Source organism: Prionailurus bengalensis, unplaced genomic scaffold, assembly GCF_016509475.1.
Source record: "Prionailurus bengalensis isolate Pbe53 unplaced genomic scaffold, Fcat_Pben_1.1_paternal_pri Un_scaffold_74, whole genome shotgun sequence".
Classification (NCBI taxonomy): domain Eukaryota; kingdom Metazoa; phylum Chordata; class Mammalia; order Carnivora; family Felidae; genus Prionailurus; species Prionailurus bengalensis.
This window is the reverse complement of record NW_025091174.1, coordinates 37,341-51,511: the sequence shown is the minus strand read 5'-3', so window position 1 is coordinate 51,511 and position 14,171 is coordinate 37,341. Positions and strand designations below refer to the sequence as shown.

At 43.5% G+C, this 14,171-nt stretch overlaps 1 long non-coding RNA gene across 2 annotated transcripts; it reads right to left on the bottom strand.

Moving 5' to 3' along the window:
- Window positions 1-6,042: 6,042 nt before the first annotated feature.
- Window positions 6,043-13,305, bottom strand: LOC122478527. 2 transcript variants are annotated; one of them, XR_006296070.1, is made up of 3 exons: window positions 12,428-13,305; window positions 10,086-10,253; window positions 6,043-8,727 (listed from the first exon to the last, which is right to left on the bottom strand). It is a non-coding gene; the product is annotated as an uncharacterized LOC122478527 (long non-coding RNA). The 2 variants fall into 2 exon arrangements; XR_006296071.1 differs by lacking the exon at window positions 12,428-13,305 and adding an exon at window positions 11,644-11,983.
- Window positions 13,306-14,171: the final 866 nt, after the last annotated feature.

Here is a 14,171-nt window from a genome sequence, read left to right as displayed (position 1 = left end):
TCTAATGCACCATAAAGTCCAGAGTTGGAATGTCTCCATCTTTGTTTTTCTTTTTCAACATTACTTTGGCTCCTTGGGGTCTTTTCTGATTCCATACAATTTTAGGATTGTTGTCTCTAGCTCTGTGAAAAATGCTGGTGTTATTTTGATAGGAATTACATTGAATTTGTCAATTGCTTTGGGTAGTATTGACATTTTAACAATATTTGTTCTTCTAATCCATGTGCATGGGATTTTTTTTTCGTTTCTTTATGTCTTCTTCAACTTCTTTTATAGACGTTGTATGGTTTGTTCTTTTAATTTTTTTAATGTTTATTTATATTTGAGAGAGTGAGCGAGCAAGTGACAGTGCATGAGTGGGGGGGGGGCGCAGAGAGAGAGAGGGAGACACAGACTCTGAGGCAGGCTCCAGACTCTGAGCTGTGAGCACAGAGCCCGTCAAGGGACTCAATCCCACAAATGCAGGATCATGCCCAGAACCGAAGACAGCACTTAACCGACTGAGCCACCCAGGAGACCCTCTATTGTTTTAACTGTACTGATCTTTTCCCTCTTTGGTTGGGTTTATCCCTGGGTATTTTATGGTTTTCAGTGCAGTTGTAAATGACATCAATTCCTTGATTTCTCTGTTGATTCATTACTGGTGTATAGAAATGCAATCAACTTCTGCATATTGATTTTATATTCTGATACTTTCCTGAATTCTTGTATCAATCCTAGATGGTTTTTGGTGGAGTCATTCGGATTTTCCACGGAGAGTATCATGTCTGTGAGCAGGGAAAGATTGATTCCTCCTTGCCAACTTGGACACCTTGTATTCTTTTTGATGTCTGATTGCTGAGGCTAAGACTTCCAACAGTATGGTGAATAAAAGTGCTGAGAGTGGATATCCCCATCGTGTTCCTGACCTTAGGGGGAAAGCTCAGTTTGTCACCGTTGAAGATGATATGAGCTGTGGGACTTTCATATCTGGATAGTCTCATGTTGAGGCATGATACTTCTATCCCTCCTTTCATGAGTTTTTTTTTTTTCACCACGAAAGGATGCTGCTGCATTTTGTCAAATGTTTATTCTGCATCAATGGAGAGGATCATGTGGTTGTTATCCTTTCTTTTATCAATGTGATGTATCACATCAGTTGATTTGCAGATATTGAATCTATTGTGCATTCCAGGAACAAAATCCACCTCATTGTCCTGAATAATCCTTTTTATGTATTGTTGGATCCGGTTTGCTACTTTTTGTTGAGAATTTTTGCATCCAGGTTCATCAGGGAAATTGGTCTATAGTTTTCCTTTCTGGTGGGGGTTTTTGTCCAGTTTGGACTCAAGGCCATGTTGGCCTCATAGAATGAGTTTGGAAGTGTTCCTTCCATGTCCCTGGCCATGACCTTATCTTGTTCTTTCATTTGGGATGCATTCCTCTTGTCTTGGCATTTTGGTTGAGTATTTGCCTTCTCTGTTACCAAAGCTCATTATGTTACCTGCCTCTGAGATGAATGGCTTTATGAAGAGGAGATCATCAAGTGTCCAGGGCCTGGCACATCACGGAGTGTCTGTGGTGTGTGTTGCATGAACTGTTTTATGTTCTGGCTGCACTATCCTTCAAGCCAGTTGTATGAGCAATGTATGGTCCTTGGCCAGAATGTGGTGAGACTTATCTAGGTCTGCTCCGATCTGCTTGTTAAATGAGACTTGAAACGATTGCCACTAGAAGTGAAGCATAACTGTCTGGTCAAGAGAGGTGGTCTGGTCATGGGCTTCCACTGGTGTTCTGGGGAATGGGCCAGGTCCATTGCGACAGAGGCAAGCTTCAATGACCTAGGCCAGTCTCTCCAGAACACAGGAAGTTGGGGTTGGTGTAAGCAGCTTAGGCACCCAGTGTGGGGATTGCCTTGTTTCCAGCATATGGCTCTGTGTTTTTTTTGCTGGGGGGGAGGTGTGCAGAACAGGGAAATGGTGCCACGCAGCCCACCTGTCCTAGCTCTTTGTCTCCTCATTGTGAACACTGCTTCTCAGGGATGTTCTCCCCGATCAGTGTATAATCTCTCCAGTGTGTGCACCAGGCGTTGTACAGATCACTGTTTCAATGCCATCTGACTGCAAGTTGTTGGCTGCCTTCTTTTCAGGAGTAGGCCAGTGCCATCATGGCTGTATCCCAGCCAAGACTGCTAACCTTTGAAACTCCAGATTCTCGGGGTGCCTGGATGGCTTGGTTAAGTGTCTGACTCTTGATCTTGGCTCAGATCATGACCTCTTGGTTGTGGGATTCTCTCTTTCCCTGTTGTCTTGCCCCTCTCTGGCATGTGCTCTCTTTGTCTCTAACTTGAATAAACTTTAAAAAAAAAGTGGCATGGAATACCTTATTTAGGCAAGACTGCCTCTCTGAGGGGAATGGCAGGGATCTATCAGTTAAATTTCCAGTACTGACTAGGAAATTATTTGCTGACCGGTGAAAGGTTACATTCCTGCAGGAATGAAATTAGGTTTCGTGACATGTGGCCTTAACGTAAGTAACTCCATGATGGGCCTGTGATTTTTCTTAACATTCCAAACCCAAATTTTTACACATACATTTTTTTATTAAATGTATAGCCCTAAATAATATTTTAGCCATCTACTGCCGGCTCAAAGATCGTATCCTGTGAAACTCTGACCATCTCCTAATCATAGTTGAAGATCGACTCTGTGGCTCTAAGATCTTTGTGGCTCTAAGTTACTTTGATCTATGTTACTAAGATCTTTGTGAGTCTAGATTACTGCTGGCCTTTGAAGTCTTTGACGCAGGGACCCCCAGCCAGGTTGCTGACCCATCTCTTAGGCACAGAAGCACCCTTTCCACGTCACCCCGCCCTAAAGCGTTGTCTTTCCCTCTGGTACTTCTGGGACTTACCCTTTGGCAAGTCACATATCCTCATGCAAACATGTCAGTGTGGACCAGAGAAAGCTGCTTGCCTGTGGACTCCCCCTTCATGGTCACATCTTATCCTTCTGAAACCCTTTGAACTCCCTATCATTCTTCCAGTCTTTGAATATCTGCTTGATTTGGAAATATTTGATTCTCTTATATTCCTGCTAAAAGTATACGTGAAAATATTAAAGCAAGGGTTCTTTACAATAAGTGAGCCAGTCACAATGCTTCATCTGTCCGCGTGTGTGTTTTTATTTTTGACAATGTTCAGGCATGATGTGACGTACATCCTATAAAATCTGAGAATCATTCATGATCTAGCATAACCACCTTTATGGAAAGCCATTCAATGACATGCTCGTTCAAGATCAGAAAAACAATTTACATACCACATAATAGAGTGGTATATACATACGTTATTATCTTAAAATATGTAAAGCCAGATGTTTCTATGAAGTGTTTATCATGCATTCAGTTTTCTGTACCATGAATGCTATTATTTAAATTAAACAATAGTAAGAACAAGAATAGGTACATGTACATCACTAGTAACTAATACTGGAACTAGTTATATACTCTTATGTGTAGAAAAAACATGATTACTAATAATCTATTCTCTCATGATGGGTTTCTAGTTACCAAAAAAAATTGGGAAGATAATACTGAGTATCCACATACATCAGACTGTTTTCTCCCTATTGATGTCATAATGGTTGGTACATGATCACAATCAAGGTATCAAAGAGATATGGTAGTATGAAGTAAAGTTTATATTTGTATTCAGATTGCTTCGGTTTTAACCTCTCCTAGCCCAGACTCATCCCATCTCCTTAGGCTCCACTTGGCCATGACAATTTTTAGATTTTTCCATATTTTTCATAAGGTGCAAAGTGTTGAGGGTACGTTGGTACAATGTATTTTGTAGAATGATCCTTGGCTGGGATATGCCTAACGTTTGTTCAAATGCTTAAGCCAGAGTTATTGTGTTTTGGAGCAGAAGATCCAGAGGCATAGTGCCATCCATAATTATCACTTCACATAAAGATTGTTTACTCTGAATATTGCGGGCTTTTTTGGTTCCATACAAATTTTAGGACTGTTGTCGTTCTGTGAAAACTGCTGTCGGTAATTTGATGGAAATTCCATGAATTCTGTCCATTGCTTTGGGAAGTATAGACATTTTCACTATATTTGTACTTCTGATCCATGAGTGCGGAATGTCCTTCCATTTCTTTGTGTCATCTTGAATTTCTTTCATCACTGTTTTATACTTTTCTGAGTATAGGTCGCTCACCACTTTGGTTAGATTTATTCATAGATATCTTATTTTTGGCATATGACTGTAAATGGGACTGTTTTCTTAATGTCTCTTTCTACTGCTTCCGTATTGTCTACAAATGCAACAGATTTCTGTACAATGATTTTGTATCCTGTGACATTGCTGAATTCATTTATCAGTTCTAAGAGTTATTGGGTGGGCTCTTTAGGGTTTTCTATATATAGTGTCATGTAGTCTGCAAATCGTTTCGTTTCGTTTGTCTGCTGGATGGGGCTAGGACTTCCAGTAATTTGTTTACTAAAAGTGGTATGAGTAAACATCATTGTCTTCTTCCTGACCTTACAGGAAAAGCTCTCAGATGTTCCCCATTAAGGTTGATTATAACTGCAGGGTTTTTATAGTTAACCTTTATGACGTTAATGTATGTTTCCTGTAAACCTACTTTAGGGGGTTACATGCATGAACGGATGTTGTACTTTGCAAATGTTCCTTTCTGCATGTATTGAAATGACTGTATGGTTCTTTTCTTTTAACGTTTATTAATTTTGAGAGAGGCAGAGCGTGAGCAGGGGAGGGGCAGAGAGAGAGGGAGACATAGAATTCGAAGGAGGCTCTTGGATCTGAGCTTTCAGCACAGAGTCTGACGCGGGACATGAACTCAGGAATCATGAAGTCATGACCCGAGCTGATTTCAGACTGTTAAAGGATGAGCCACCCAGATGCCCCGATCATCTGGTTCTTAGCCTTTCTCCTGTTGATGTATTGTATCACATTGATGGATTTGCGAATATTGAACCACCTTTGTAGCTTGGGAATAAATCCCACTCAATTGTGGGATATATTTACAGTTGTTATGTCTTCTTTTTGGATTGTACCATTTACTGTTATAGACTGTCCTCCTCTGTCTCTTGTTATGTACTTTTTTAAGTGTATTTTTTTCTGATACAAGTATTGTTACTCCAGCTTTCTTTTGACATTCATTTGTGTGATGTTTCTCTATCCTCACTATCATTCTTGAGGTGTAAAGTGGGTCTCTTGTAGGCATCTGAATCTGTTTTGTTTTTTCATCCATTCTTACTCCCTACCTCTCTAGATTGGAGCATTCACTCCATTTCCCTCAAAATTGATTGATATGTATCTATGTATTGCCATTTTATTGCCTGTTTTGTTGTGGTTTCTAATGAGTTTCTCTGATCCTTTCTTGCCTTTCTTTCATGTATTGCTTATTTTCTTTAGTGATATATTTTTATTTCCTTATCTCTATTCTTAGCATACGTATGACTGGTTTTAGGATATGGCTACTGTTAGATGTTTATATAACCTCTTCTGCATTTAGCAGTTTGTATTAAGTTGATGGTCATTTACCTTTGAACCCATTACTTTCTCCTCCCTAGGTTTTTGGTAGATGTTATTATAGTTCAAATCCATTTCTCTGATTTCTTTAATAGATTTTTTTTCCAGAAATGTTCATTTTTTACTTGAATTGTGTGTTCTACCTCTATACTGTCACTGTTGGTCTCTCCTTTCCATTCAAAGAATCCCTCTTAATATTTCTTGCAGGACTGGTTTAGTGGTACAAACTCCTTTAGTTTTTGTTTGGGAAAGTCTGTGTCTCCTTCATCCTGAAAGATAGCCTTGCTGAATAGAGTATTCTTGGCCGCTGATTTTTCCATTCAGCACTTTGAATATGTGATGTCACTCACTTCTGGCTTGCCAAGTTTCTGTTCAGAAATATGTAGCTAGCCTCATGGGTCTTCCCTTGTAAGTTAAGGACTGTTTTGCTGCTTTTACGAGTTTTTCTTTATTCTCACCCTAATTTGTAAGTTTGTTTACAGTAGGTTTGTGTGTTGGCCTGATTTTGACGGGAGTTCTCTAGTCTCCTGGATGTGGATGTTTGTGTCCCTCCCCCAATGAGGGAAGTTTTCAGCTATTGTTTCCTCAAATACATTTTCTTCCCCCTTTTCTCTTCCTTCTGGACTCCTACAATACGAATACTATTATCTTTCTTGTAGTTACTGAGTTCCCTTAGTGTCATCTCACGTTGCAGAATTCTGTTCTCTCTCTTTGGTTCAATGTGATCAGTCTTCGAGGTCACTAGTTTGTTCGCCTGCTTCTTCCATCCCTCTGTTCATTCCAGCAAGCATGTTTCTCCTTTATTGTGTCCTCAGTGTCTACTGTGTTATTTCTTATCTCTATGTCAGGGGTCTCACTCTTCTACTCATTTCACAACTCCAATGAGTATCCTTGTGATAATTCCTTTAAATTCTGTATCAGGTACGTTACTTATATCTCTTTGGCTTAGATCTCTGGCTGTGGCTTTGACTAGGTCTTTCATTGTGGATACACATCTCTGTGTGTCCATTTTGTCTGTCTCTCTGGCCCTATTTCTCTGTGTTAAGAAAGTCAGCTGTGCCTTCTGATCTTGAAATTAATGCCTTTATGAAAAAGAGGTCCTGGAGTCCTCAGCAGTGCACGTCTCCATTTATAGGCCCTGGACCTTCAGGAGGATATCGTATGGGTATTGCTCTCTCCCTGCTGTTGTGTCTGGGTTACTTTTCCTTTCAGTGCATGCAAGGGTCTGCACTGATTGCGTGTCTGTTGTGGGCTCTGCTTGCTCTCAGTGATGTCAGTGGGACCCAGGCAGGCCAGCTGAGTCAAGAATCAGCATGAATACATGTGTCTCCTGTGGCCTAAGCATTGTGTGAAATGCCATGTTTACGTTGCGTCTCTACACAGGCAGGGACCTGGCTATCACTCATCCTTCTGGATCACCCGGTGCTGGGTCGGCTGACCTCCAAAGCACCAGGATGTAAACTCAAGGGAATTCAGCCCCTCTGGGTTTTAATACCAAATGTTATGGAGGTTAGTCTTCCCTGTGTCAGCTCCCCCGTGTGAGGGCTCACTTTCTCTGCTCCTTCTGCAGGCAGCCAGCCTCCAACTTTCTGACCTTCCTGCTGCAGCTTCTATTTAGGTGTGGAGTTTGTTGTGCCAGTCTTGGATCCCTCGCTGGTTCATGGACTTGGATGTGGATGTTATGCAGTTGAAAACATGGGACAGCGTGAGCTCAGGGTCTGCTTAGTCTGCTATTATTAATTTTTTAAGTGTATTATTTTGGATTTTTGAGACATGGGAGACAGACTCATCTCATCCATGCACTTCAGGATTAGAAAGGAACGTTCCCACATTTGCTTCTAGTATTTTGTGCTTTGAAACTCTCTTTAATGAGGTATAATGTACATATAACAAAGAGCCTCAAATTAAAGGGTATAATTTGATGAGACTTGTTCTCATGGATACAGCACCATGAAGTCATATGGTTGCTCTCTAAACCTTAATCATGATCCCTTTGTGTCTAGCGCTAATGTTGCTTTTGGAGTAAGGACTTTTTTATTTTTTTTTACGTTTTCAGATATCGGCCAGGTGTCTGAAGATCTGCACTAGGGTACCTACCTCCTTTTCAGATAGACTGTATTCCCGTAAGTATTGCTGTCGATCTACCTTTGGACTTGATCCTGCGTTGTATCTTTCAGTGTGTGCACTTAATTTTGTTGGAGTACTTTAATGCTGAGGGATGCATAATTGGATTGATTTTCACTAAATGCTACGAGCTGCAGTTCCAATCATGACAGAAAGCACGTGCTTCCTGTGTTAGGTACTCAAGAGCAAGGCAGATACCCTGGGCACTTGAGCTGAGTATGTCACTGGGTGTTTTGCCAGCCCTCTTCCCTTCCCTGCGAGACAAGGGTCTCGTTTCGGTCACACAGAAATGTAGGTGAAGTCAGCAGAGAAGGGTCCCTTCTCTTCTCTTTGTCTCTCAGACTCCCTGTCACTACCTTCTGCCTGTCCCTTTCCCTGACTCAATCCCCCCGGCCCACTGCTCCACTCCAGCGATGATCAGGGTGTCCTCCAGCTGCTGTCCTTGTGCTCTGGCCATCGCTCAGTGAGGAAACTGCAGGATGATTATGTAGTCCATGGGTCTGATCAAGAAATCTCTGCTCCTCAGAGTCCTCCTACACTTGGTACTGTCTGTGGAGACCTGGCATCCTGGGCATGGGTCTGACCCTCACTCCTCTACCACAGTCACTGCTGGTCCTCACCCTTCTCCACCATTATACCTGTCTGACCCCAAGGCACCATGGAGTCAGGGAATATTTCCAACATAATTGAGCATAAGCACCCCATCAATCTAGATATAGGTAGTTCCCATCACCCGGGAGACTCCCTCAGGTTCCCCTGCACAAAGGGTGATCTTGCTTCTATCCTCCCTCACCACCATTTCTGGCACTTTGTTACCTGTGTGTACAGGAACCCCACTGTGTGCACTCAATGGGGAGCGAGAGTAGATGGCCTTGAAGCAGACGCTGACACAGAGACAAAACGATGAAAGGTAGATTAGGAGACAGTAGGAAGGACAAAGTGCAGGGGACAGGATGGGCAGGGAAAGCATTCAGGTAGATCTGACACCTTCTTAAAATGTATATACAAACACGATTGTCTGTCACCGTGCATAGTCCTCTTCAAATTTCAAAAGAGTTGTCCTACAAGGCAAAGAGATTTTTGGTTTATTTCCCTCTGATCTTATGTTTTCCTACATGCATTCTGTCTTCTGTAGTTTATCTGTGGCCTCAGATGAACATTTTAGTGTGTGGCTGCATCTGTGAGATGATGTGTAATAGAAAATGATTGTCTTCAGATCTAGGTCTCTGAATGTACACATTCTCATAATTATCTTTTCTTTCATGGTGTGGCAGGGCCCGAATTCTAATAGAAAAACGAGGGACATTGTCTTCTTTTTTAAAACAGTGATTCCCACTGCCTGGGCTGAGTTGTTAACAGTCTTAGTTTAATGAACTCCCGTGACCATCTTTTTTGGAGGATCATTGTGTGGAGAGATCTTCATGGAAACTGTGAGAAGCGTGAGGGGACCCTTCCCAGAGATTTTGCAGACGCCTTATGCACTGAATGTCTTCTTTTTCTCTTGTTCTTAGAAACAAATATTACCCCTGTTTTCACAGATAACACAGCTGTCCTAATATTGTGAGAGAAGTTTGAGGAGATGCAAAGCTGTAGTCAGGGCGATGACAGGGGTCCAGCAGTGGTGTCATCTGGCCAGCCCTGAATTGTAGGATGACTCAGCTGATCTAGACCCTGTCTCCACTTTTAGTCTCTTGAGGGATATGAACTTGGGCATACAGCCTTTTCATAAGACCAAGTTAAATACCCCATATATCCATGGCTCTTTTCCCCCCACAAATATCCAGAACCTTCAGGAAAATCCAGGGAGACGAGAATCTTTTTAGGTGATTACCTGCGTGCACTTTGCACTGACAGCGATCCCACATAGCAGTTCCGTATGGACCTCACACTCCCTGCTCAGGCTGTGGCCGGAATGACCTCCAACTGCATCTCCCTGACCCTAACACCCTCCCCTCTGCACGTCCTCAAACTCTGCTTACTGTGCTCAACTTCCCTTCTATTCCTGTATGATTCAAGGCTCCCCCGGTTTTGCCCTGGATCCTCACTGGTGTTTCCATGTTGGTGATCACAAGGTCTGCATCGTTTAATGAATGTCCCTCTGTCACACAGGACACCTGGTGCTCTAAAAGTTAGGGGCGCACCTCATTCATTACAGAACCCAACACATTGTGTCTCCAACATACGCCCCAGTACTGGTGATACATCTGCTTTTGTGTAAAAACTCCTCTTTCATTTGACAAGAGAAACGTATAGCTCACTGTATTACAGGGACATGCCACTGCCCATTGTATGTATGGCCTGAGAAACTTGAGATATGCTACAGTGTCCTCAGGCAGTTTGTAGCTGGATTGCCAAGACTCACAACCGTCTCTACATCATTCCCACAAAGTCAATCATGAAGAAGATGAATATACTTTACCAGCCACTCAGCCAGTTCAGGTCATCTTAACAAATAGAGTTGGTGGAGGAGCTGGTAGAGGAGGGGGAGTTGGCCCATAGCCCATGACTGGTGGTGAAGGGTGGTCCACGGGGTTCAGCCTGCAAGGCGATCCTGGGAAAGGACCAGGACTCTTGCATACAAAATAGCCTGGGGAAAAGAAATGAGAGGTATGTTCATAGGACAGAACAGAGCACCAACACCAGCAAAAAGCGGAAACCCAAAGCAGCAGTGCTCATATCCTACTAGCTTCCCCACCACCAGGTTCCAAGAGGGCAACATCAGCACCAAAATCTCTACCCATACTTTGGGTTCCACTTACAGCTTTGGGGTGGGGAATACTAGTGTCCCCACGTGTCTGGAAACGTAGAAACAGCACGGGCCCTTTTTCTACAAGATTTTTTAAAAAGTAGCATATTCCAGATAGGAAGACATCTGTGTCCAGGATCACTCTCCCCCCTTCATCCCCCTCACCACAAGGGCTGTTTATTGGGTATATGAAGAACTACAGAATGAGAAGGAATGACAATACCAGTGTCCACACATGGAATCATAGTCCTCGTGGCTCAAAGCTCTGCCTCTAAGCCCCTGCCTGTGCCCAATCTACTTCTGTCCCGACAATGGGGTCTTCTCCTCTCTGGAAGTGCTATCCATGGGCCCAGAGACACATGGGGAGATGGGGATTCTGAGGACCTGCAGAGGACCTGGGAAAGTGGGCTCTTAGAGAAACAGGTAACCTATACATGTTAGTTGGGTTCAACTAATTTATTTTACTTCAGAGGTACTTCTCAGCTTAAGTGCAGTACACTTTGCAGGGGAATTGTGTTCTCTGGAAAAATGAGCTGAAATTCTAAAAGACAAAATTGACACAAATGCACTTTGATGTCTGGTGTAAGTTTCCATGTTTTAGCTGTACCTGTGACACAGGACACGAGAGAACGTGCTCATGTGAACACAAGTGAAGGACACCGTGGGCACTTGCCACACAGGTACTTTTGGATTTTTTCTCTTCACAACTTAAGTTCCAGTGCATGTTTTCCATGACAAATATGCCACCTCTTATAGTTCAGATATTTGTGCCCAGGACACACCTGAAGGGACTCTGGACAGCATGTTTACCAAAATGCTGATGGGTATGAAATTTACTTTGTCTAAGACCATTGTAAAGGACACATACAAAAATATGAGTTGGAGTGAAGTCAGTTCGCATTTTCAAATTGTAACGATACCCACAGATTTTTCTGAGCACGTTAAAATCCTCAATAGAAGGAAACAGGAGAGGAAGACACAGCAAGAGCAATGATTCCACATTGAGGAGATCCACAAAGAATGAGGCAAGGTAGGAGACTTCCAAGTGGAGTGTGGTGTCATCCTCCTTGATTTATTCCAGGAACACATTAGAAAAGCTCTATGGCCCCCACCTTTAGGCATGCTTAGCTGCTCAAGTTACCACAAAAAGATGCCAGCTGGGAAACAGGGAAGCCCGTAGACTCGGCAGTAAATGTTTTGCATTTGGGGGGAAAAAAAACAGCAGACAGACCATACGACACACAAACCAGAGACAATGGCAGGAGAGTGTCCTGTACAGAAAGATGTGGCAGTCCGTAAAGACTTAGAACTGAAAATGGCCACAGCATTTACTTTGTGCTTCTCGGCAGTTTTGGCAGAGCCAGTGTCGATGTCACTCTTGGTTGTGATACCTACTTCTGGATCTTCAAAAAGCCCCAGAAGGGATGCAGGTTTATTCTGATTTGAGTAGACTGTTGGGAGGTCAAAAACAAAACAAAAAACCCTCCCCTCATACTTCCGACAACTTAAAGTCTTTGTCCCAGTGAGATCCCAAATTACATGCACAGGGTGTCCCACATGCCTCTGGTGATACCCAAAAAGAACTTGAAGAACCATCCCTTATAACTTGATGAAGACTCCTAAAAGCCCTGACTCAGATGTATTCATCACTCATCGAACAACTATGGATGGCTGGGGGCACAACTAAATGGACATACATTCCGTTGTGCCTCATGCCTCACAGATCGCAGCACGTGGACTGTGTACAGGGCATTTCTGCTGAAGCGCTATGTCTGATTTTCTGCATACGGCCCCATTCCTTCTCTATAAGAGACGCCTGTACCAACCCGTGGTGGGGGAAAAGACGAAGATGGGATCCTGAGCAACTTGAGGATTATGGTAATGGCAGCAGACACATTCCCCTTGCATCACAATGGTCTGTGGTACCGCCTCTGCACCTTGGCCCAGGACCTAACAGCAACAAAATAAGGTGAGTGTGTTTTACAAGTCAACTCCTAGTGCTCAGATCATCTTACCAAGTGTTGCAGGTGGAGGGGTTCCGGGTGGCCTCAGGGCCACTAAGGTTCAGGAGGTGGACGTGCCTAATAGTCCACGGGGGTGGGGCGTCTCCAGGGTAGGGCATGCAGAATCGTCCAGTTAACGGAGGAGGTCCCCAGGATCCAGACTGCCCTGCAGAACAGAAGTGACAGCTACATCCATATGCCAGACAAGAGAACCAATACCAAAAGCAGCTGTAACCCAGAGAAGAGTGTGTCAGCACCTGCCACCTTCTCTGCCACCAGGATCCAAGAGAGTAGCATCAGTACCTGAAAACTCTGTCCCTGCCACTGGATAGCACCTACAGCTTGGGGTAGTAGATGCAAGAGGTTAACCTACTGCCACCACACATCACTGCCCACGTCTGTGGAAGAAAATGGCAACGGTCCTGTCCTAACGGGTTCACAGAAGTAATTACAGATTAATGAAGTAGCATTCTCCAGACAGGCAGCCATCGATGTCCAGGTTCACCCTGCATCCCTCCTCTACGCCAACTCCAGATGCTCTGCTTTTGCTATATTAAGAACCCAAAAAAATGAGTGGGAATAAATGGCTCATATTCTGCTCATGGAATCACAGCTACTCCTGGCAACATATTCTGCAGCCGGACCCTCACTGTGCCTCCTCTGCTCCTCTCCCTGAGAAAGGAGTCTGCCCTCTTGAAGTGTTGTCAAAGGCCTCGGAGACCTCTGGGCAGTGGAGGATGCCTGGAATCTTGCAGGGGAAGGAGAGTCTTCTGTGAAGAACGAGTTACTTGTGGTGAATGTCTACAAAGCTCAAATGTGTTCATCTTAATTCATAGGGAATTCTGACTTTAAGCATACTACAAGACACAGAGTCATTATGTGCAATGGAAAAAGGGAGAAATTCACATAACAGATTTCATGCAAGTGTTTTGGTATAAAACTGGTATGTGTCATGAGACTATATCAGCTCTAACAGTGACTGGGGACACAACCAGAAACTGCTCCCAGAAACACAATTGAAGGACACAGTGTTCAACTTGTTTTTACCTAAGGTATAGCTGGAGGATTCCAGACAAGTCATTTACCGACAAAGACGGTAAGGTGATGAGTGATGATACTGGCTTTCTCTATGACCACTCTAAATGGCACAGGGCACATAATAGAAAGTTGGAGTCATGATGTCGTTTCTAACAGGTTCATCTCCTAGTCAGAATCAAGAAAGGAAGACACAGCAGCCACACTGTTCCCACAGAGGTGAGGTCTGGAAGGGATCACCCAGGCCGGGAGACATCTGTTTGGAGTGTGCAGTCATCCTCCTCTCATTATTTCCTGAAACTCACGGAAAAACCTTAAGGTACTCAGTCTCTAAGCGCTTTTGGCTTCTAAACTTACCACAGAAAGCTGGCAGACTAAAAATTGAGAAGCAACAAACAGACATATCACACAACACGCAAAACGAGACAAGGCCGGGAGAGCATACTGTACATAAAGATGAGGGTTTCCCAAAAGAGTTACAACTGAGAATGGCCCCGGCATTTACCTTACCCTTGTCTGCATTCTTGGTACAGTCAGAGCCGCTGTAACCCACAGAGGTTTCAGCAGTTTCTCGATTTACTAAAGACCCTAGAAGGGACAGAGGTTTATTCTGCTTTTAGAGGACTGTGCGGAATGAAAACAATCCCTCAACTCATTCCTCAAATATCTTAAACTTTTCCCTACAGTCAGGTCCCTCAGCAGAGGCAGAGGGTATCCCAAA